A 24082-nucleotide genomic window follows, 5' to 3' on the forward strand; every position below is an offset into this window, starting at 1 on the left:
ACGTGGTGTGTCAATATTCAGAAGTTCTTGGAATGAAAAATTTAAGAATCATTTTTATCATGGCAGTCTGTTTAGCAGCTGAACGAACATCAATTTGATAGGATTGAACTCACAGTTACTTTTATCGAATAGAAATTGGTATTATAATCATTTATTTAGATACTCGGACACTTAATATAACAAATATGTTGTGATATGCAATTACTTCATGTCATAATTGCCTTGATATATGAAGTGGGTGTTTTGTAAATGTTATTAACTGCAGTATCATCATAGGAAACATTTGGTGTAAGTACATATTACCTTATCTTAAAATAATAACATAAATGTTCCATTAATTGCATGTTAGCGGCTTTCGCGGCAATTTAAGTTCCAAAGGAATAAAAAACTACAGACGATAGCCATGCATGCTGTATATTCATGTTGGCCCAATCAAAATTTATCTTCGTGTCTGATGATCAACAGCTTGTCCAATCCGGGCATTTTATTAATTTACCCGCAAAACATGAAATTGTACTTAAATACCCGCTTACTGTGTGTCACATTCATGTGATAGCGTCAATCGTAATTGTCAATTCTGCGCACACAAGTATAAAATGTGTTTAAGATATTGAAGTGGCGATATTTATGACGAACGGATGTGTAAATATATCTAGGATAACTTTTTTTTTATAAACACAAGAATCAGTAAAGTTAAGGTCTGTACATGTAATAGTAGTAATAGTAAGTAGGCCTACTGGTAGTAAAATAATAATATTAATGTAGGAATATTTGTGTAAATGTGTAAGATTTAAGGCTAACGACGTTTATTTTTTATCATGTTTAGATGTAGATGCATTTGTAAGTACATTTTAATATGACTATTACACTCCTACTACGTCATACTACTTTTGACCAATAAAACGGTACGAAAGGACGTATTTCAACCAATCATGGCTGCTTATCGCACAATTTTATCGCGTCCCTAGCATTTGTTTAATTTTATCGCGTCCCTAGCATTTGTTTCTTTATTTGCCAACATTTGAAACTGCGCTGGTCTGGACGTAATATATACAGTGTGTGTATATATATATATATATATATATATATATATATATATATATATATATATATATAATTACAAGCCACTCCAGTCGATGCACAGCAGTTTCAAATATGACTCTCATTGGCAGTCAAGAACAAGAATTAATAAAAATCACTGATCATACCTATGCATCTTCTGAAATCCGATTTACAAATAAATGAAGAGCACCATTCGGAAATCCTGAATAAGTTGAATACACCATGTAGGCCTAAATCAACGAGTTCCACTTCTATTACGCACACGTCCAATATAACATCAATTGAACCACCAACCACATTCAAATTTGAAAATTGTACATGCAATAATTATTCCTTTTAAAATTATTCATTTGGAAATTCTGAATAACACCATGTAGGCCTAAATCAACGAGTTCCACTTCTATTACGCACACGTCCAATATAACATCAATTGAATCACCAACCACATTCAAATTTGAAAATTGTACATTCAATAATTATTCCTTTTAAAATTATTTATGTTTATTTTTTATGTCATCGTCGTTAATTAAAACTTTTCTAACACTTGTGTATATTAGTTAGGTTATGTTATAGCTTCTGCTATATGATATTATGGATAGTCATGTATCAGAGATTGTTTAATATTAAGATTTATTGAAAATCATCTGCATTTTAATAAAAATGAAACTGAATCAACAAAGCCTTCTTGACTAGTAACATTGCCATCGTGTATATAGATCGAGAACTTCTCGACGAGAAGGCATTGCTCACTACTGCCATCTAGCATGCATCTAGCGTAATATTTGTAATGTTGAGATGGTACAATAATACATTTGAAAACAGTTGTATTTTCGTAAGTCAATTAATATTTTATTGTATTGGAGTACTTCGTTACTTCTAATCTTTATATACTTTCTTCTAATCGTGTAATAATCCATTAAATCCCACTCGAGTTTTGATTTTTTCTAGATAAATCAAAACGTCTAGTGAGATTACTGTTGATAATTTAATCTTTGAACTCAAAACCTGTAGCTTACATACAAAAAGTTAGAGTTTATGCGATTTTCACATTTTCATCGGTGAGATTGAATGGAAGTCGATACAGTTTGAATAGTTATATTAGGTGTATAATTAAAAATTATTTCGTAAGTTTTTTTGTTAGTACTTATTTAAACATTCTACCGTGTCGTACTTACTGTTTGCTACACGCTCACCGGTAAGTAATTTATGTTTCATGCATATTTTATTGTTATTTTATATCCAAAGATAATGAACGATGAATATTATTTATGTTTATTTCCTTATTTCATAAAATAATGCCTGTGCCATGTTAATTTTCATTTGTCTCTATTTACGTAAAAAATTATGGGGCCAACACAAAAATAGAATTATAGGTCTATTCGTATACAATCCCCGCTGTATTCACATTGGCTTGGAACTTTAGAGTGATTTATTAAACAATGTAGGCTATTCGATATTAATTTAGTAACACGCTAAACGAATTATTCTTGCACTAAAAACCGACGCTCCCTAGACCAAATGATCGAATTTAATTATTTGGATAGAATACCAATTCAGAAATGTGTCATGCTAAAGATGTTGCTTTGCTAATTTTATTATTCAGTACGGAGTGTCTTGTACAATATGTGACTTACCGGTAAGCGTTCACTACATCGTATCGCACAATGACGTTATAGTTACCTACCTAGACGCACAGCGAGCGCTGCTGTGCTGTACAAAATTGAAACCCTTCGCGCATAGACATCATTGTGGCAAGTGTGGCATTTAACAGGTAGTTGTGATAGTGACTGCGAGTATATCCAGTGTGCATTTGATGAATCTATCATAATGATACATTTTTGTAAGGCTTATGACTGCACAAATCGCTTCAGGAAAGGCTACAGCATCACTTTTCTTGCGGAAATAACGAAATATAAATACATCTAATAGTTTAAGGTCCAATCATAATGATGCATTTTTGTAAGGCTTATAACTGCACAAATCGCTTCAGGAAAGGCTACAGCATCACTTTTCTTGCGTAAATAACGAAATATAAATACATCTAATAGTTTAAGGTCCAATCATAATGATGCATTTTTGTAAGGCTTATAACTGCACAAATCGCTTCAGGAAAGGCTACAGCATCACTTTTCTTGCGTAAATAACGATATTTAAATACATCTAATAGTTTAAGGTGCAATTAATGCAGGCAATAAACAGCACGTTTATGTAGATTGAATTATTGTCAGTTTACACTAAAACTATTTCGGCAAACATATTGCTGCTATTTTTTAAATATGATATAAACATTATTATAAAATGTGTTATTTCTGGCTTTCCCCCTAAAAAAAAAAAAAAAGGCAGAACTACTGTTGCAATTGGTTATCTGCCATTAGAAGAGATAATTTTATTCGAACAAATTATCACAACATAAATTGTATTCTGAACAGAAGATTGCTTCCGGAAATCTGGCTTGTGAAAGGAAATGTGACAGATTGTTGTTTAGTAAACTGTCCGAAGACAAGTCGTGATATCAAGACGGCTCCACTTATAAGACAGCTAGGTCAGGACATAATGGGGTAGGGTGGCCAGTTCATTTTCCCCACCATTCCATACATCGCCGACTAGCTACATATTACACTAGTCAGACTTCAGATGCATACAAACAATTGTTCTTCCTCTGACACATATCGTCAAGTGAGATGTACTGCCTGATAATAGATGTAGGTCTACATATCAGCCAGAACCTCAATCAGAGGATTTGACAGAAATGCAACTATAATATTATCAAACTTAAGAAGCTTGATTAAAAAACTGAAGGAAAAACAACCTGATTAACGAAAATTTGTATGACATTGTAAACAGCAAATTTCTTCAGATCTGACGCTTGATTTAATAAAGAGAGCTACAATACCCCGTAATAATAATAATAATAATAATAATAATAATAATAATAATAATAATAATAATAATAATAATTTAGGGCTATTATATTAAATAATAATAATTATTAATTATTATTATTAATTATTATTATTAATATTATTTATTATTATTATTATTATTATTATTATTATTATTATTATTATTATTATTATTATTATTATTATTGAGATTCCATTAATACATTTTGAAGTAAGATTTAGTGGATTGATTAATAGCACTCAACATAATAAAGTCTCTTTACTTTTTAAGGATAAATAGTAGGTCTACATTTTCTTCATTCCTGTCCGTTTTTATTGTCACTTTGTTCGTCACAATAACACTTGTATAGTATTTAATATATGAATATCAAGAGGATTGTTAGTTTTGACAAAAATAATATAATTATAGAGCATATACTGTAGGTATTTTATTTCTTCAAGTACAGTAGGCAGGCCTTCGTAAGAAACTTTATTGACGGAATATAATCCGGTTATATTGGTTTTATAAATCGTATTGTGTACTTGTTATTTTATTATAGTAAGGATAAATAATAATTTCACAGTTTATTATATTTTGATGTATTATTAAGGGCCCGGATACTTATATTTGTGATATTTGTAGCTAGAAACTTAATAGCCTGCTAGCTTGAGCTGCCATAGTAATGGCGTCGTGCGCAACGTTCTATTTGACCTGTCCCGTATGGTCTGCGCAGCCACTGGTGTAGGGCCTTGGTATCGCATTCATCGGACGAATCGCACGGATCGGAAAAAGACTATCTTTGCTGTAATTGTTATGTAACCGCGTTCACTACATCGCCTCTCGGCAAATCCGTCCACGTTTCTCGGATGGGCAACTTTTCCGATGCGTGCGATCATGGCCTTCTTTAATAAATCAGTTTTAATTGGTCAACTGTTACTATTATGTTGTGCCATGTTCAGTGTCGCGCCAAAATGGCAGACGGAAAACTTATTTCGCGTGTAGAAAATTGCGAAGAATTATATAATTTGAGGCGTTCCCATTACTGTAATCAAGTCATTTCTTGCAAATATATTATGTAACCAATATTTCTTTCGTTTCTTCCTCTTCATTTAAGACGCTTAAAGCAATTACAAATTCTTATTCGCTAACAGACGTAATTAATAGACCTAACCTCAACTCCTCTGCTTTCAGTAATGTCAATATCGTACGACGTCATGTTTTAAACAGCTGATAGGGAATCCGATGAGGCGATGAGGTGAAGCCGTTACAATGAACGCACTGCACTTAAAATATCCGTTGCGTGCGATTTGTACGAGGAATGCGATACGATGTAGTGAACACTTACCTTTATACTCCCCTTCCATACTCCATTTGTTGGGATGCTATTGTAGTTAAAACTTGTAAAATACCGTAAATGGATAAATACCAGTTTTCAGATTCATATAACGCATACTTATTTCTTTTGTATTATGCTTCTTTGTGAATTAGGAGTGATACACGGTTTAGATTCTACTTAGAATCTGAATCATTGATGTAAAAATTAAGTTATTGAGATGTGAAGTGAAACATTCAAAATGATTAAAAATCAAGACATTAGTTTTAAGAACATTGTCCAGATTGTGAGTTTTGTATTAGCAATCCCTAGTACCAACGCATCTTCAGAAATAGTGTTTTGGTTAATGATCTGTCTTTGGACTGACTAGGGTAGGGACGAGGAACTGGTATTGTAAACAGCATGTCAGCATGTACAGTACATACAGCAGCAAGTAAGGTAGTGGGAGAAGCTAAGCTCCCTGAGAGAGGCTGTTCCCCGTTGTTGGACTAGAGAAATCAGCTTTTTGTTAAAACTGTAAAGACAGTTGATTGCTAAATTATAATTTTAAGGATATTTTTTGCAGTTTTCTGAACGAAAGACCACAAATTTTAAGCAAATCCAGGCGTTACAAAAGTATGGCACCCATGGTGCAGGTAATTGTCCCAAGCCTGAAGTATGTTTTTTTTACTTTGTTATTTAACGACGCTGTATCAACTTTGAGATTATTTAGAGTCTATGGGATTGGTGATAGCGAGATGTTATTTGGCGAAATGAGGCCAGGAATTCGCCATAGATTACCTGACATTCGCGCAACTCCGGATCGGCAGGCAAGCGTCTTAGCCGACCTGAAGTATGTTTAAAATCGCAAAAAAAAAAAAAAAAAAAAAATCCATATCATATACGTTAGGGGGTAAAACCATTTCGGAAGTTAACAAATGTAAATACCTAGGAATAACTTTTAGCGTAGTTGGTATAGCGCTGGCCTTCTGTGCTCGAAGTTGCGGGTTCAGTCCCGGCCCAGGTCAGTAGATTTACTGGCATGTAAAAGAACTCCTGCGGGACAAAATTCCGGCACACCGGCGACGCTGATATAACCTCGGCAGTTGCGAGCGTCGTTAAATAAACCATAATTTTAATAACGTTTAACAGCAATCTCGGCTGGGCGAACTCCTGCGGGACAAAATTCCTGCACATCCGGCGACGCTGATATTATAACGTCTGCAGTTGCGAGCGTCGTTAAATAAAACATAACATAACATATAGCGGTAGTGCAAAGTATTTGACAAAGTATTTGAACAATGAAATGTTTTTGAAGTGTTAGTGAAATCAGGATAGTGTCAATGAATTGTGTCGTAGTTCCAGTGCAGTGAGTTGACAGCGAAATGAGTGTAGTGCTGAAAGGTACAGGGACATCATTTTATTTTTACTTCAATTTTTATTGTACCCGAGTTTTTGAATGTACTTCACTCCCACCCCTTCTACTAAGGAAGTTCCAACTCCACACAGAACCAAGACCGCAGATAGTAAGCAGTACTGAGTTACTGAGTATAGTACGTTCCAGAAATATGTTCGCGTTTTCCAGTGACGAAAGAGCTTTCAATATTGAATCATATCTTCGCACAGGTACTGTCCGTTTGCCTACGTCGCATCCCGATTTCCCCCACCTGCTTCTGCTCGCCCCTCTGTAATAGCTGGGCTGTCTTAGCTCTTTTCTGAAAACATTAATTTCCCTTAGGAATTGGAAGTTTACGTAATATTATACAGCTGTTTAATTTAACTTAAATAAAAGGGCCTCGTTAAGTAATTAACTGTCACGTGATTTCCTCCCTTTCTACAATTCTGCGGCATAACCACTTGGACGGACAGTAGATAGCATGTCTGGGTAATTTTATATTTTCGGGTCGGGCAGAAGTGAAGATTGAATTTACAGTACGTAGAGTAGGTACAGAATTATTTCAACATGAGTTACTAGTACGAAGGACGAAACTGGCAATTGGAATTAGATGCAATAATCTATAGTGCGATAATATGCACAAAAGAACTGAAGCCTGTATCGAAATGAACGGCCACCATTTTCAAAATTGTGTTTAAATATTCATATTATGATTATTTTTCAATTTAACTTCTTTCTCTATATTGTACGCTAATGTGCTGTAGACAGTATAATATACACTGCATAATGAATACGTTCGCATGGATAACTCACTTCGTGAGTAAAAACACTTATTCTTAATACAGTACTATACTTTGATTAAAGAAAAACCTAATGAAAATTATCAAACTCAAAATCGCGATATTTCCTAGTTTACGTAAATGGATGAACTACTTTTTTTCCTTCCTATACCTAGTAGAGTGATTTGTGTTTTACGCCAGTATCATCGAACTCCAGTCTTGGAGGGGAGAGCAAGCGGTGTTTCCGGTTCTCTAAAGGTATAGACAGGTTAATATTAAAAATGTTTGTAAAAATAAAATGATGTCCCTGTACTTGTGCATGTATGAACATATCATACTCATGGGTTTTAGTTCGAATTTAGGGTTAAGATACAAATTTGATTTACTTTAAATGTTATTTTAAGTGATCGTGCTTCATTTAATTTGGATGCTCCTTGTTAATATTATTATACTATTGTTATTATTATTATTATTATTATTATTATTATTATTATTATTATTATTTGTTATTAGTAGTATTAATTATTATTATTATTAGTATTATCACTATTAATTGTAAATTATTATTAATTGTCATTATTGAGTGTAGTTGGTTACCACTGCCACCAGGTATTTGCCCATGAGCAGTGTGAATAAATACATACAAAAGGTATATAAGACTGACCGATGATTACTATAATAAATTGCTGACTGACATGAAAAAAAGCCGTGTAGTGAACGCACGTAGATAAAATGTCGAATGATGCCAGCTTGCACTGAGTGTCCCTTTTTTCTATTTTGAAAATCTAGTCACTCTAGCCTAAGTAAATTGATTAATTTTATTAATTACATTTTTGTAAGTATTCTTACATTAGTATTTTAACTTCAATTTGCTCTAATTCAACGAACTATTCTTAGTTACTATGTAACTGGAATGTTTGTTGTTAATACAGAAGAACTATTTGGTATATCACACGCAGGAGAAAAATATCTTCAATTTTTTTTCTCAGTTCTAATTTGAAAAATCGCTAAATTTCCACTTTTGAACTTGAGTTGTACTCATTCTGGATCACACAGAACGCTGATAACACGCAACATAATATTATGCAAATCTCTCTTAATTATAGTGTACCGGTAAATCGTAAAGTGGCAGTAACCTTTAAAATGTTATTGTCTGACAACAATGTGCACATTTCTTTTGAATAAGCACAGCTGTTGTTTACACAATTATTTGCATGAAGTTGATGTACATTTAGCATTATTCCTTAATTTCTTGTTTGTAATTATTATTTTGCCAATTAAAATAATCTTTTGCAGAAGTCAATATGTAAGCAATAAAACGTTATAAATTACTGTAAAAGATTCAGAATAAATTTAGATTCAGTTCGGTTAAAAATACATGCATAAGATAAAACGTACCTGCTTACTGAAATGGCTTGTATCCATTTAACGAAGTACTGTACATAATTATGTCGAATTTAATTTTAGGGTGGAGATTAGCAGCATCGATCAAGATATAATGGTGCTATTTATAACTTACGGACGTGATTAAACTGACTAGAGCATAATGTTGCTCAACCTCATATTGTCTTGGCACTTAAAACTGTCAACGACACTGACATAAATTATAGGCTTATTGTATTTTTGGTACATACAGAGTGGAGAGCAATGCCAGTCAACTTATTCTTTTCATTATAGTAATGTTACTCAATTTTCTAAGGCTCTTCAGAATAGAAAAAGTTCTCTCTGATTTGCCGTTGAGTCTGGGAGAATGACAGAAATTTGTAGCTGTGTTATGTTAGAAAGAAAATTATATTAGTCCACACCTGTGGAGTAACGGTCAGCGCGTCTGGCTGTGAAACCAGGTGGCCCGGGTTCGAATCCTGGTCGGAACAAGTTACCTGGTTGAGGTTCGAATCCTGGTCGGAACAAGTTACCTGGTTGAGGTTTTTTTCCGGGGTTTTCCCTCAACCCAATACGAGCAAATGCTGGGTAACTTTCGGTGCTGGACCCCGGACTCATTTCACCGGCATTATCACCTTCATATCATTCAGACGCTAAATAACCTAGATGTTGATACAGCGTCGTAAAATAACCCAATAAAATAAAATTAAAAAAAATTATATTATTACAAGCTAAATGTGTACCGGTATCAGGAATATTATTTGATCTTGAACTTGAATTTTCTCTTCCCAATGTTTTCTGATACACCGCATTTTTTATCGCAACTAACTCGAACAACATACGGATAGAATTCCAATTAAAGGTATGATATTGTATTTTCTGGCTTTGTATTCGTGTATGTCAGCGGTGACCAAAGCGGGTGTCGTGATTACATCGTGTAATCACAGACATTAAAATGGGTAGGAGGAGTTTTCTGTATATTGCTGTGTTCCATTCACGTACTGAAGGCAAGCAGTGGCGGTATCATGTCGCTCTACAAACTCTGTCTCTACAAGCAGTAAGAGATGGTTTCGTAAAGAATGAGAACTTTTTTGCTGTTCTGTCGGACAAAATGTAATATATTTACTTTGCTCAACGGTTCAATTGTAGAAACATTAATTGCCACGCTGAATAATGTATTATTACTACTACTGCTACTGCTACTGCTAAGTATGTGCTTCTATAATTCTTCTGAAGTTCATGAATAGTGATATTTTTAGATCTTCCTACAAGGATAAAATTATTAGGTTATATTTCAGTTTTTGATCTTCTTAATCTTTAGATAAAGGTAATTGTTTATTAGTTACTCATTTAATAATAATATTGTCGAAAAACTGATTCAATATTATGTGCCAACGAACTGTTAAACGCCAGGAATTGACATGTCTTAAATCATAGCCAGGAAGAGAAAGATGACATAAGGAAGTCGGCTACCTAATAGAGTTTGAAATATCTTGCGCTCTAAAGTCTTTTAATAAAACAGAATTTCTCAAGAGTAATGATTGAAATCCATGTATTGTGGGTCCCTATCACCACGGCATGGCGCGTCCTCAGGTTGCGGATCCAGGAGACGGCCTCCAGATATGGAGGGTAGCTGCGAATATATTGAATAAGCAGTCGCGGACAGCCGATGAGAGGTGGTCCTCCAGCTTGGGGGTTGGGCGAAGGGCTAACAACCCATCACCGTAAAAAACAGCTTGTTACGAATCCTTCAAATAAGCCTCGGAATGGGACTGATTCTCTGGCACGACCACAGCAAAGGAATAAGGTTTTGAGATTTGGTACTTGGAATGTTAGAACAGGAGGGGTAACATTAGTAGCAAAAGAACTAGCTAGATATAGAATAGACTTTGTGGGTGTACAGGAGGTTAGGTTAGATGGAAATGGCATAACACAAATAGGAGATTACTTGTTGTATTATGGGGAAGGAAACGATAATCACCAATTAGGAACAGGATTCTCTATTCATAAAAGAATAAAATCAGCAGTAAAAAAGGTCGAATTTATCAGTGATAGGTTATCGTATTTAGTACTTAAGGGTAGATGGTGCAATATCGTAGTCATAAATGCTCATGCCCCTACAGAAGAGAAAGACGACCATATAAAGGATAATTTCTATGAGGAATTGGAACAGACTTTTGATTAGTTACCTAGATATCACATGAAAATTTTATTGACGAATTTCAATGCTAAAGTAGGACGGGAGGATATTTTTAAACCGACTATTGGAAAAAAGAGCCTACACATATCTAGTAATGAGAATGGAGTTAGGTTAGTCAACTTTGCCACATCAAAAAATGTAATTCTTAAAAGTACAACATTCCCCCATAAGGATATACATAAATATATTTGGACTTCTCCAGATGGATTGACACATAACCAGATAGATAACATCTTGATAAGTTGTTTGTTATATTAAGAAAGTAATAGTTTAATAATTTAATACTAATTATTTAATTATTGTAGTAATACTATATTTAGTTGCATTACATTACCTCAGTAAATTTAGTCTATTTTTAGTTAGGTTGGCACTATTGCCTATATCGTCCCGCTTTCTGTGGCATGCCCTCAGGCTGATGGCTCGTCTAGCCTCCCCGACCCTCCTCACTGTCGACAACCTGTTCCCACAACTCTGTCCACTTGTCTGTCATCCTCCCCAACCCCTCTATTGTCTACCTCTCAGCTGTTAAAGCAGTCTTTCTCACCTGACCCCAAATCTTTGAAAATAGCACATTTAAATTGTCAAAGCATTACTCCTCACTTCCAGGAATTCTCTTCTATTTTCACTAATATAGATGTCCAATGTATTCTTGTTAGCGAGACGTGGCTAAAACCCTCGTTGTCTTCCTCACTCGTTCACTTAAACGGCTATACGTTATGTAGAAATGACAGATTATACAAACGAGGGGGTGGAGTTTGCGCATATATTAGGAATGATCTGCACCCTAAAATTATTCTAAAATCACAAGGCGATGCATTACGACCCGAATATTTGTTCGTAGAAATACAAGCAAGTCTTCATAAATGTCTCTTAGCAGTTATTTATAAGCCTCCCAGAGCTGGACATTTATCCGATTTAGAAAGCCCGTTAGCCGATCTTTTACCGCAATATGAACATACCTTACTTATGGGGGATTTCAATATTAATCTTCTGGCTGTCAGATCAAATGGGACTAATCAACTGCGTAATTTGTTCGAAACTTTCAATCTAACAATTCTTCCACTCAATCCTACCCACCACACACCTACTTCTGATACTTTAATTGACCTAATCATTACGAATAATTCTGATAGAATTCTAACCTCAGGACAGTTACCAGTTCCGGGAATATCTGGTCATGATCTTATTTTTGCCGAGTACTCTCTTCAGTGCCCAAAAAATGCAGCTAAGGTAATTACTTACAGAGATCTAAAAGGCATTGACAACGACCAACTAATTTCTGACGCCCTACAAATGTCATGGCATATTATTTTTAATTTAATCACAGTTGACGAAAAAGTTGCCACCTTTAATGACATGGTAATACAATTATTCGACAAACATGCACCTTTAAAGAAGAGACGTGTCACTCACCGACCTGCCCCATGGCTGAATGACAGTATTCGTAATCTTATGACGTCAGGTGACGCTGCTTTCCGGAAGTACAGACACAACAAATCTGCCGAAAACTTTAACAACTACAAAAAACTTAGAAACAAAACCACACAAAGCATTAGGAATACTAAACGCCGTCACGCCCTGAGTCTCGTCGACCCGTCCATTCCCCCTCGGTGTCTTTGGAATAACTTACGTGATATGGGAGTAGGGAAGAAAGCATCAGAAGCTGAAGTTATAAACATACCGCTTGATAAACTCAATGAATACTTTACCTCACCTCCCACTATACGACCTGAAAAACAGTCAAAACGAAATACAATTAATACTCTCCTAGCTAATCCTCCACCTTCTCGCGAAAAATTTTTCTTCTCGCACATTACTGATTCTGAAGTAAGAAGGGCTCTTAAAAGCATTAAATCTAAAGCACAAGGCTCTGACAACATAAGCATAGTCTTTATCAATAAGTTAGTTGATATCGTGCTTCCTGTAATAACCCATATTTTCAATTCTTCAGTTATCACGTCTGTTTATCCGCAACTCTGGAAAACAGCTTTGGTACGCCCACTTCCTAAAGTAAATTCACCTACTTCTGCAAAAGACTATAGGCCAATCTCCATTCTTCCCGTTTTATCTAAAGCTCTGGAACGCATCATTCATAAGCAGTTGTCAGACTACCTAATAGAATTTAATCTTTTAGACCCTTTACAATCAGGTTTCAGAAATGGCCATAGCACTTCTACTGCTTTGTTGAATGTTACTGAGGACATACGCGCAGCCATAGATAAACGACAGGCTACTGTACTAGTTTTATTGGACTATAGCAAAGCCTTTGATTCTGTTGACTTCGATCTACTATTAACTAAACTACAAACGCTACACCTTTCTGATAGTGCTATCACCTGGATGTACTCCTACCTTACTGGCCGCCAGCAGCGTGTCATATCTAATAATCGTTTCTCATCCTGGCGTACTGTAGATACAGGAGTTCCTCAGGGATCAGTATTAGGCCCCTTGCTCTTCTCTATTTATATAAATGGAATTTCCAACTCATTTAAGCACTGCAGATATCAAATATATGCAGATGACGTTCAATTGTATATTTCAGCCCGTCCCGACGCACTAAACGATAGCATTAATAGTCTGAATGAAGATCTTGATTCCATCTCTTCCTGGTCTCAACAATTTGGGCTTAACCTAAACGCATGTAAATCACAGGCTATTCTGTTCACGAACCGTAAATTAATTCCTGAAGTCAACGACCTGAATATTCCACCTGTGAAACTGAATAAAACAATCATCCCCTTTAGCTCTACCGTCAAAAATCTCGGAGTACATTTCGAATCTAATCTCAATTGGGATACGCATATTAAATATACATGTAAGAAGGCATTCTCTATTCTCCATTCACTAAAAAGATTGTATCATTATCCATCTAAATTAAAACAGACGCTGGTACAGACACTCATTCTACCTCACTTCGATTATTGCGACGTTTTGTTCAGTGATCTCAGGATTGATTCCGCTCAGAAACTACAGCGTGTTCATAACGCGTGCGTCCGCTTCATTTGTAATGTTCGATACTATGATCATATCTCACCTTCTTTCAAGAAGTTATCGTGGCTTAGGTTACATGAGAGGAGAAATCTGTACTCACTTTCTCTCTTATATCGAATTATGCACTCTTCATCCCCCTATTATTTATTCGCTCGATTTCATACTCTCTCTCGCTATCATAATATTAATACTCGATCACAACGCGATAACACGCTAGAAATTCCACTTCACGCATCGTCTCTGTATTCCTCATCCTTCACTGTTGCTACCTCTCGTCACTGGAACTCTCTGCCGCCTGAAGTCAAGGGCTGCCGAACATTGAATTCTTTCAAATCCAAGTTAGAAAATTATCTTATGACGAGTTGCCAAACTAACTTACTATTATGACAAGTGTTGTATTGCATGTTTCCACGTATTCACATTTTTTTTATGTTCTAATGATATTCAACTTATTTTATATTTTTGTTTTCATATTTTCCGATAATGTTATATCTCTAATGTGATAAGTTGAGCTATATATATTCTTAATTTTCCTTATTGTGTGTACTTAGAAATATTGTATTCACTGTATACTTTGTACTGCACTATTTTATTACTACTATTAGTATTATTATTATTATTATTATTATTATTATCATTATTACTATTATTATTATTATTATTATTATTATGAATAATTGTCTTTTTTTTGTATGCCTCATTTATTTTGACCTGCTGTTCACATATTATTATGCTTTTTTCTTTCTTTCTGTATGTTATATATTATGTCTGATTTCTTCTTATTTGTTGTTTATTTATTATTATTATTATTATTATTATTATTATTATTATTATTATTATCTTATTCAGTTTTGTGTGTAAAATTGTAGTGTAATTTGTAAATTTGTAGTGTTTTTGTAACGCAGTCTTTACTCCTGGTTGAGTGTTAGAGAAGGCCGTATGGCCTTAACTCTGCCAGGTTAAATAAATCATTATTATTATTATTATTATTATTATTATTATTATTATTATTATTATTATTATTATTATTATTATTATAGATAAAAGAAGACACACTAGTATAGTAGACATTCGAACCTTCAGGGGGGGCAGACTGTAATTCTGACCATTATTTGGTAATTGGAGAACTAAGAGAAAGACTATCAGTAGCCAAGCGAGTAGAGCAACAAGTTAATATTAGAAGATTCAATATTCCGAAATTAAAGGACGAGGAAACTAAGCAACATTATCAGGTCGAAATTTCAAATAGGTTTGCCGTATTAGCAAGTTCCGACGAAGTTGAGGAAGAGTTAGATGTTAATAGCATGTGGGAAAATATCCGAGATAATATCAAAATTGCAGCTGAACAGAGCATAGGTTGTAATATTTGAGGGAGGTGAGATATGATGATAGAGACTGGATTAATCTTGCTCAGGATAGGGACCAATGGCGGGCTTATGTGAGGGCGGCAATGAACCTCCGGGTTCCTTAAAAGCCAGTAAGTAAGTAGTAATTATTGAAATAGCTTAAATAACATGTCCATAAGAAGTTTCTTGTTAGTTGCGGAAAAAAATTATTTAAAATTGAAGTTACATATCTGTGTGAATCAACTGTTGTGTCGAAAAATATGGGACCGATAATTCTACTCGCACTCACTGCACACCAAACCCCAACCTTTGCAGCGTGGTGAAGAACTTCATGAATAATATGGCGATTTTTGGTAGCCCAGTATCTATTGTTCTGAGTAGAAATGTGACCGTAAAGATGAAACCACGCTTCATCAGTGAAGAACGTTAAAAGTGGGTCCACATCGCCATTATGAACGGACTGCACAAACCAATTGCAATAATTAACCCTAATTACAGGATCTTATGGTTGTAAAGCATGAACTAGTTCGGCCGAGCTACGAACGCACTGTAGTAGTATCGACTCTAAAACTGCCTGGTACACACGGGTCTTGGTATTTTTATCCACCTCTTCTTTACCGAATAAACAACGGCTCAGGGCATAGTAGACATTAGTGGCCTTTTGTGCACTCTTGCGCACCTCTCCTTGTAACCTGCCTGTTTGATGGATTATTGTTCCTAGATATCCACAGCTTTCCACTACTGTAATATTTAAAACGCGAAAGATATATAATACATATTCTCAGTTATTACGTTGAAATTGTAAATTGACTTTATATAATTGCACATAAAGCCGCGTCCATACTATGCCGCTGTATGCCAGTTATTTCCGTTGAAAATTCATAGCTTTCACAACAGAATCGGATGGAAATTAAAAAAAGTACAATTGGGACAGTTTTTAAATTTGTGTTCGACAGCAGTGGAAAATAATTTAATTTTATATGTTGTCTGGTCTGCGGGGAAATAAATGCTCAATGCAAGCGAAAGCACAACCATTGCGCGCAAGCAGTAGAATTCAACCAGCTGGTGGGTAGATGTCATTGCAGTGCTGAGCAGTGCTTTGGGCTACGGTGGGCTAAGAAGCCCAGTGCGACGGGCTAGGAAGCGGCCGCGTCGGGCAGTGTTGGTCTTGGGTGGGCTGGGCTGCTGAAGCGTGCGGACTGTTAGTGCAGAGCTGTGGACTACCGTGCATTACTCTGTCAGAAATACCGCCAGAATGTACTATTCATCGAGTATCCCAATTCGGCTCCGGTCGGGGCATAGTCGCGTTAACTTCACAGAGATGCAGTAGACAAACCAAACCATCCTGTTACCTCCACCATTACCGTAACTTACACACATCTTACTCTGAGACAATGTCATTTGATGAAATGTAACGACATGAAAAAGGGAAAAGTAGAATAAACTGGAGTGTTGGGGGAATGGAGTTTGTTGTAGTGTTGAGGAATACCCCTTATCCAGTTGTGTGTACCGATAGTATCACCCCAGTCAACGTTAGGGATCGAACCAGAATTTTTCAGACTATGAAACCCAAGTACTATCATTGAGCTACAGAGGAAAATGAAAAACCTACGTTCATATAAAATGGAAGATTGAAATATTGAAGTATGAAAATCGAAGATGTCAAACCCGGGATATGATAACGTTGTGGTTGAAAAATTAAATGAGTGAAGCATAGTAAAATATTATATTTCTGTTGGTAGTTTGACTACTGTACGTCATATTGTGTTAGAGTGATTATATTTTACAATGTAGCGATGCGATTACTGATCAAATTACGCACGTGGCTTTTCGATGAGAATAAATGTTAGTCATTGACTCTTTCATGAGACAGGAAGCCATGATATAACTCTCCTGTGCCCTTGATTTGCAATTCAAAATTATCAACAGGAACTCAATACATCTAATTGACTACGTCTACAATTAAATCAAAACTCACGGGGGTTTTCCTCTGTCCAGTTCTTTGAACGCACCAAACATAGGACACAACCGAGAAGACGACCTTTCCAGTGAAGTGATGATGCAACCTGTAAATAGTTCCGAAACTTCGGAGAAATCAGACCGTTGAAAGCCAATACATCATAAATACTCATGTCATTTTACATTTTTCTGACTAACTATGGCATAATAAATTCTTTTCGGAATTCTCTTAAACTACGCGCTTTACTGTTTTAGTTTTATTTATTTCTGTGGATAAATTGCTCTGGCAATGTTTGACGTCGCTTTGCCGTAGTACCGCTGTTTTTAAGTACAGCAAACAACCTGTAGGAAACTAGGGAAAAAGTGGAAAGATGTAGCCTGTGTTGGAAGTCGAAAAGGCGGCGAAGCCTATTCCTGGATGCTAATGACGATAATCAGACATAATTTTGGGTACCGAAGAGTTGACTGCAACACGGAGTATACACTGAGGCTTCGTTGCTAATGGCAGAAGATGAAGGTATACAGAAACATCAAAACTCAAGGAGTGTTTTTTTTTTATCGCTGAATGTGTGTTGACCTTGTAGTTCAGAATCAGGCACGGATCTTTGAGTTTTAATGTTGTACAACTATGTTGGTCGTCTAATGAACATAAACACTGCTTGCAAGGAACGATGGGTTACAGAAGAATATTTATAGAAAAATAAATAATAATAATAATAATAATAATAATAATAATAATAATAATAATAATGTATTAAAAATGAAAATAACCTAAATCAGAGCCTTCTTCAGTTACAAGCCGGAGCCATACGTCGGCAACACTGTAATTAACTGTCAACCGGAGGCCTACTTTCCAGAACACGTGTTTGTGCTAATGTCGATTTTCAATGTAAATTAATGTTACAATATAAGTGTGTGTAGAGGCAATCATGTTCGCGGTCGTACCAAACGTTAATTGTTGATGTATTATAAATTAAGTGCGTGTTGGCGATTAAAACAAGACAATAAATGAAAATATGGCTGCAGTCGTTAGCAATTTTTACGGTTATTAATAATGACAAAGTGAGTGACAATTCTTCTAAATATTAAATATTGTATAAACTACTTTTTTATAGTCTTACTTGTGGTTTGTGGTGTATCAGAATTCTAGCCAAATTGTTGGGTCTCGCCTGCTACATCAATAAAGTTACGACGTTGATTTTCAAGTTCATTGTAAACAGCTGTTTTGTGATCCCATAAATGTTGAAGTTTTGTTGAAGATTCGGAATGCCTGCTATACGTCAGAACTACCTATAATTTGTAGGTGCATACACTCAATTTGTTAGTTTTCAAGGTTTGTTTATTAATATTATTTCTTTCGCAATAAATTAGTTATAAACATGTTTCTTTTCACTTCGTATTTACAGGATTTAAAGTTCACTGAGTTTACTCTAATTCATACATACCGGTACTTAATAGATAATGGTGTGTTTTGTTACGTATTGTTGAAGGTATGTTTCTTCATTTTTTCATAGATCTTTATACTTGGCCTAACTGTATTTACATCCTCATACTTTATTATAATATGTCAATAGTTTCCTCTGTTTACATTTTTATTTTATGTGCATAATTTACATTCTTAGCTTGTTTTCTGTAGTTACATTTATTTAAAATTACTCCGTATTTTAAAAAGTTTATAACAAAAAATTTAGGATAACAGTATTGTTATGGTGACTGGCCAGGTTCAAGCTAAAACTAGCTTTCTGGGCGTCTGAAATATTTTTTATAGAAAAGCACGACAGATAATCACATGAAATTAAAATGTATATTATATTATATCCTAGACCTTTCACGTCAGTGGTGAAACAACAAAGCGGCAAAACATTGTCAATTTACTAGCCACATAATGGTTAATTGATTGGAATAGGGTATTGCAAAAGTACGTTGTTATTTTATTTATTTTTGGTACAAGTAACATTTCTTTAAGTATTTATTTATTTTGCCTTGTACCATCAATAAAAAAAACACGTAACTTATGCGTTTATTATTTTTTTTTTAAGTTATAAGTGGCTATATGCAAGTGCTTACGCGGTATTGTGAAACCCAAATAAAATACCATTTCGGATTCCGTAATAAATTACGTACATCAATACACTGAATTTTGATCATATGTACTTAGTTTTGTATCAATTAATGTCGAAAATGTACATGTGACAACGAAATCAAAGCACTAAAACGTCACACGTCATGCCTATATTTCGCCTTCGCCCGCCTTCACTCAGTGTTGCCAAACCTACTGATGCTCCGGCTTGTAACTGAAGATGGCTCTGCCTAAATACATCTGTCTTATTTAATGCAATGTGCTGTCGTAACATATTTCAAAATAATTTTACCTTAATGTTACAAAGAATGGCAACTTTTCATTTGTGTATTTTTCAATAAAGACTTTAAAGTGGAGATTTTGTAGTTTAAAGAACATCTGAACTAGGTATAAAGCCTTCTTTATTTAAAGCAAGTACTGTCCATCTTAAAGCTTTCTGATTAAATGTGTCCAATGTTGCAACAGGGGGGTCGCGAATACGTTTTTTTATATATATAAAGAAGGGTTTTTAAGCTTTTCTCCCGATTCATTTTCTCTCATGTAACTATATACTGCAATTTTAGAAGCAACCCTCGACTTAAGTGTTTTCTTCAAAACATGACTAACGAAATAATAATAATAATAATAATAATAATAATAATAATAATAATAATAATAATAATAATAATAATAATAATATCACTACATTACCTCTACTACTATGCTACTATTACTGTCACAGCCGCCGCATTTCTGTATTTTCCTGTCTAATTTTTCGTCTTAAAATTTTGTTCATTTCTGTTTATAATCTCTTCCTTTGATCTGCTATAAAAAATCTCGTTTTTCTTTCATAAACAATTCGTAAAATCTATGTTTATTTCTATCCTTGTTTTCAGTGATCTTACTCTTTACTCCTTTAAAACTTTCATAGTCATGCAGGCCATTCTGCTGTTCTCAAAGTTTGGCCTATTATGACGCCTTTCGAAGTATTTTTTTGCTGGGTTATTTACGACACTAATCAACTACTGTGGTTATCTAGCGTCTGGGTGATATGAAGGTATAATGCCGGCGAAATGAGACCAGGATCCAACGCCAAAAGTTACCCAGCATTTGCTCTTAATAAGTTGAGGGAAAATCCCGGAAAAAAACTTCAACCAGGTAACTTGTCCCAATCAGGATTTGAATCCGGGGCCACTCGTTTCACGGTCAGCCAGACTAACCGTTACTCCACAGCTGACTCTTTCGAAGTACATACCGATTATTTAGTCCTGACAGCTCAGCGACGCGAAAGAGGGGAAGTAATAGTGGGGAGAGCTCCGGAGTAGAGATAAGGGCGAGCTGTCGGTAAAGGAATGCAGTACAGCTTATTGTACTGGAAACATACCGCTCTACCACACGCATGTCATCCGATCGCTCCGAAGGCAAGCGAGTGACTAACCCAAACACCCCTTGGCGTACCAAATGGACTCGCCTGACCCAGTCTCAGATCTCCGGCGATTGTCAGGACTAAATAATTGTACTGTAATAGGGGGTGGGTTTGACATGACGCGAAGCCGCAGATCAGCTGTAAGACAATGCGGGACATAGCAAACATGCTTTTTTGAAGAATACAATTTTGCTTCTTTACATTGGTAACAAAGCGATTTCATCATATGGTTGGAAACAATGGAAGCGTGAACATTCAAGTGACTGCGATACACTCTGCATTAGGCACAGGGTTGAGGTCTTGCGATAACCTGCCGATTCACCTCTGTCAAAGTCATCCAGATAGAGAGAGGTTTAAGATTGACGACGATTGCAGGAAATCTGCAATCTACGTAATTACACTGTATAACTCTTTCTGGTGGCGATGCTCTTGCAGCATGTTTTCTGTGCCATACTTGAATGATTTCCATACAAACATACGTATTTATACTTCGCTATGGCTCAAGCGACAGCGCTTTTAACTACAACTCCAATGCAGTAAGGTTCCATTACCGATAGAAGAGAAGTGGGGTGGATATTCATATGGAGTCCGTGTATGTTACTTGACATGGGCTTCTAATAATTATGTTGCTGCTTTGCGTAATTCTGACGAGATGAGGTAGGAGTTCCGTTACTTGTGATTATACAGGGACATCATTTTATTTTTACTTCAATTTTTATTGTACCTGAGTTTTTTAATGTACTTCACTCCCACCCCCTCTACTAATGAAGTTCAACCTTCCTCCACACAGATCCAAGACCGCATATACAGTCATAGTAGCCTTACCGTCACAGTACGTTCTAAAAATATGTTCGCGTTTTCCAATGACGAAAGAGCTTTCAATATTACATCATTGTCGCACAGATACTGTGGTCCATTTGCCTACGTCGCATTCCGGTTTTCCCCACCTGCTTCTATTCGCCTCTCTGTAAAGGCTAGTGGCTGGGCTGTCTTAGCTCTTTTCTGAGAACATTAATTTCTGTTAGGAATTGGACATCTACGTAATATTATACTCATACAACTGTTTAAATAACTTAAATAAAAGGGCCTGGTTAAGTAATTAACTGTCACGTGCTTTCCCTCCTTTCTACGATCCTGCGACATAACCACTTGGACGGACAGTAGATAGCATGTCTGAGTAATTTTATCTTTTCGGATCGAGCAGAAGTGAAGATTGAATTTACAGTACGTAAGGTACTCTTTTATAGAGTAGGTACAGAATTGTTTCAACATGAGTTACTAGTACGAAGGACGAAACTGGTACACACATTAGAACTGAAGCCTGTATCGAAATGAACCGCCACCATTTTGAAAAATGTGTTTAAATATCCATATTACGATTATTTTTCAATTTAACTTCATTCTCTATAGTGTACGCTAATGTGCTGTAGACAGTATTAATATACACTGCATATTGAATACGTCCACATGGACAGCTCAGTTCGTGAGTAAAAACACTCATTGTTAATACTGTACTGTATTCTGATTAAACAAAAACCTAATGAAAATTATCAAACTGAAAAGCGTGATATTTCCTAGTTTACGTAAATGGATGAACTACTTTTCTTCCCTCCTATACCTAGTAAAGTGATTTGTTTGTATATTACGCCATCGAACTCCAGTCGTGGAAGGGGGTGGCAACTGTTGATCCAACGGTATAGCCAGGTTAATATCAGAAATGTTAGTAAAAATAAAATGATGTCCCTGTACAATACAAATAACTTTACTAGGTATAGGAGGGAAGGAAAGTAGTGCATCTATTTACGTAAACTAGGAAATGTTACGATTTTGAGTTTGATCATTTTCGTCGGATTTTTATTAGGTCTAATCAAAATACAGTACAGTATTAAAAGTAAGTGTTTTTACTCACTAACTGAACTATCAAATCGAACGTACTATATTTGTTATGTAATGTATAGGATACTGTCTACAGCACATTAGCATACAATATTTACAGTGCATTTAAATTTAAAAAATAATCAAAATATGGATATTTAAACAAATTATTTAAAATGGTGGTCGTTCATTTCGATACAGAATTCAATTCTTTTGTGCATATTATCAAAAACGTTTTCAAGCATATCTTCTGAAATTAAATGTATGGTTTTTTGGATGTAATTATTTAATTCTTCTATTGTTGTAGGATGTTTAGCAAACACAACTGTTTCACAGTAACCCCAAATAAATAATGCAAAGCACTCAAATCAGGCGACATGTGGGAGCCATAATCCTACGGCTGTTGAAATAATTCTGTACCTAGGCCTAGTCTATAACAGTGTACCTTACGTTCTATCAACTCAGTCTTCACTTCTGCCCGATCCGCATAGATAAATTTACTCAGATAGGCTATCTACTGTCCGTCCATGTGGTTATGTAGGAGGGTCTTAGAAGGAGGGGAATCACGTGACAGTTACTTACTTAACGAGACCTTTTTATTTAAATTATTTTAAAAAGCTGTCTAATATTACATAGAAGTCCAATTCCTAACTGCAAATGTTTTCAGAAAAGAGCTAAGACAGCCCAGCCACTAGCTTTTACAGAGTAGCCAGCAGAAACGGCGGTGGAAACCGGGATGCGACGTAACTAAACGGACGCACAGTACCTGTGCGAAAATATGATTCAATAGTGAATAAAACAATAGCAATCCCAACATCACTGTTCGGAAGCTGGATGAGAGATGACGACTGATTCCGCGTGTGTTGTCTTCTGTTACGTTGTAGATTTTAAGCAGCATTACCGGAAGTAGTACCCATGGATCCGAAAAACATGTTATCCGAAAGAAACTCTTCCCTGTTAGTTCGGATAAGCGAGGTTCTACTGTAATTGTAAGATTGCTGAGTAGAAGCAAGTTTGTACAATTATAGTTCTTAGATTTTGAGTGATATAAAATTAGTTTTAGAGGAACAGGGAGATGAGTGTGAGCAGTTAGAAGACCTTGTAAATCCACGTTTTCTTGAATAGCATCGCTGACAAACTGAGTAGTAACTAGATTACTAGACCTTTAAGGGGAAAACAAAATTATTTATTAAAATATAGACACTTTTTACTCCTACAATTCCACGTTTCAGTTGAGGTTGAGTGAACTTGGACGACTTTCGTATAGCCAGTGCCACCGTTTCTGACGTGTGAAATAAGTAATGGGAATGTTGAGAGCGAGTATTTTATCTTTGTCACAAAATGTGAGCGAGAAAGTTGACAAGTATGATTGGCAGATTGCTGACGTCACATCTGTTTAGGAGGTGGTACC

At 35.5% G+C, this 24082-nt stretch overlaps 1 protein-coding gene across 2 annotated transcripts in view; it reads left to right on the forward strand.

Annotated features, from left to right (window-relative positions):
* The first annotated feature begins 51 nt into the window (after positions 1-51).
* The window catches only part of ACC (acetyl-CoA carboxylase), a 230243-nt gene continuing 206212 nt past the window's right edge, over positions 52-24082 (forward strand). For both annotated transcript variants that reach the window (XM_069828828.1, XM_069828829.1), the window contains exon 1: positions 52-288. The gene's annotated coding sequence lies outside the window, so the exon portion shown is untranslated. The remainder of the gene's footprint in view (positions 289-24082) is intronic.

The sequence above is a fragment of the Periplaneta americana genome, chromosome 6 (genome assembly GCF_040183065.1).
Source record: "Periplaneta americana isolate PAMFEO1 chromosome 6, P.americana_PAMFEO1_priV1, whole genome shotgun sequence".
Taxonomy (NCBI): domain Eukaryota; kingdom Metazoa; phylum Arthropoda; class Insecta; order Blattodea; family Blattidae; genus Periplaneta; species Periplaneta americana.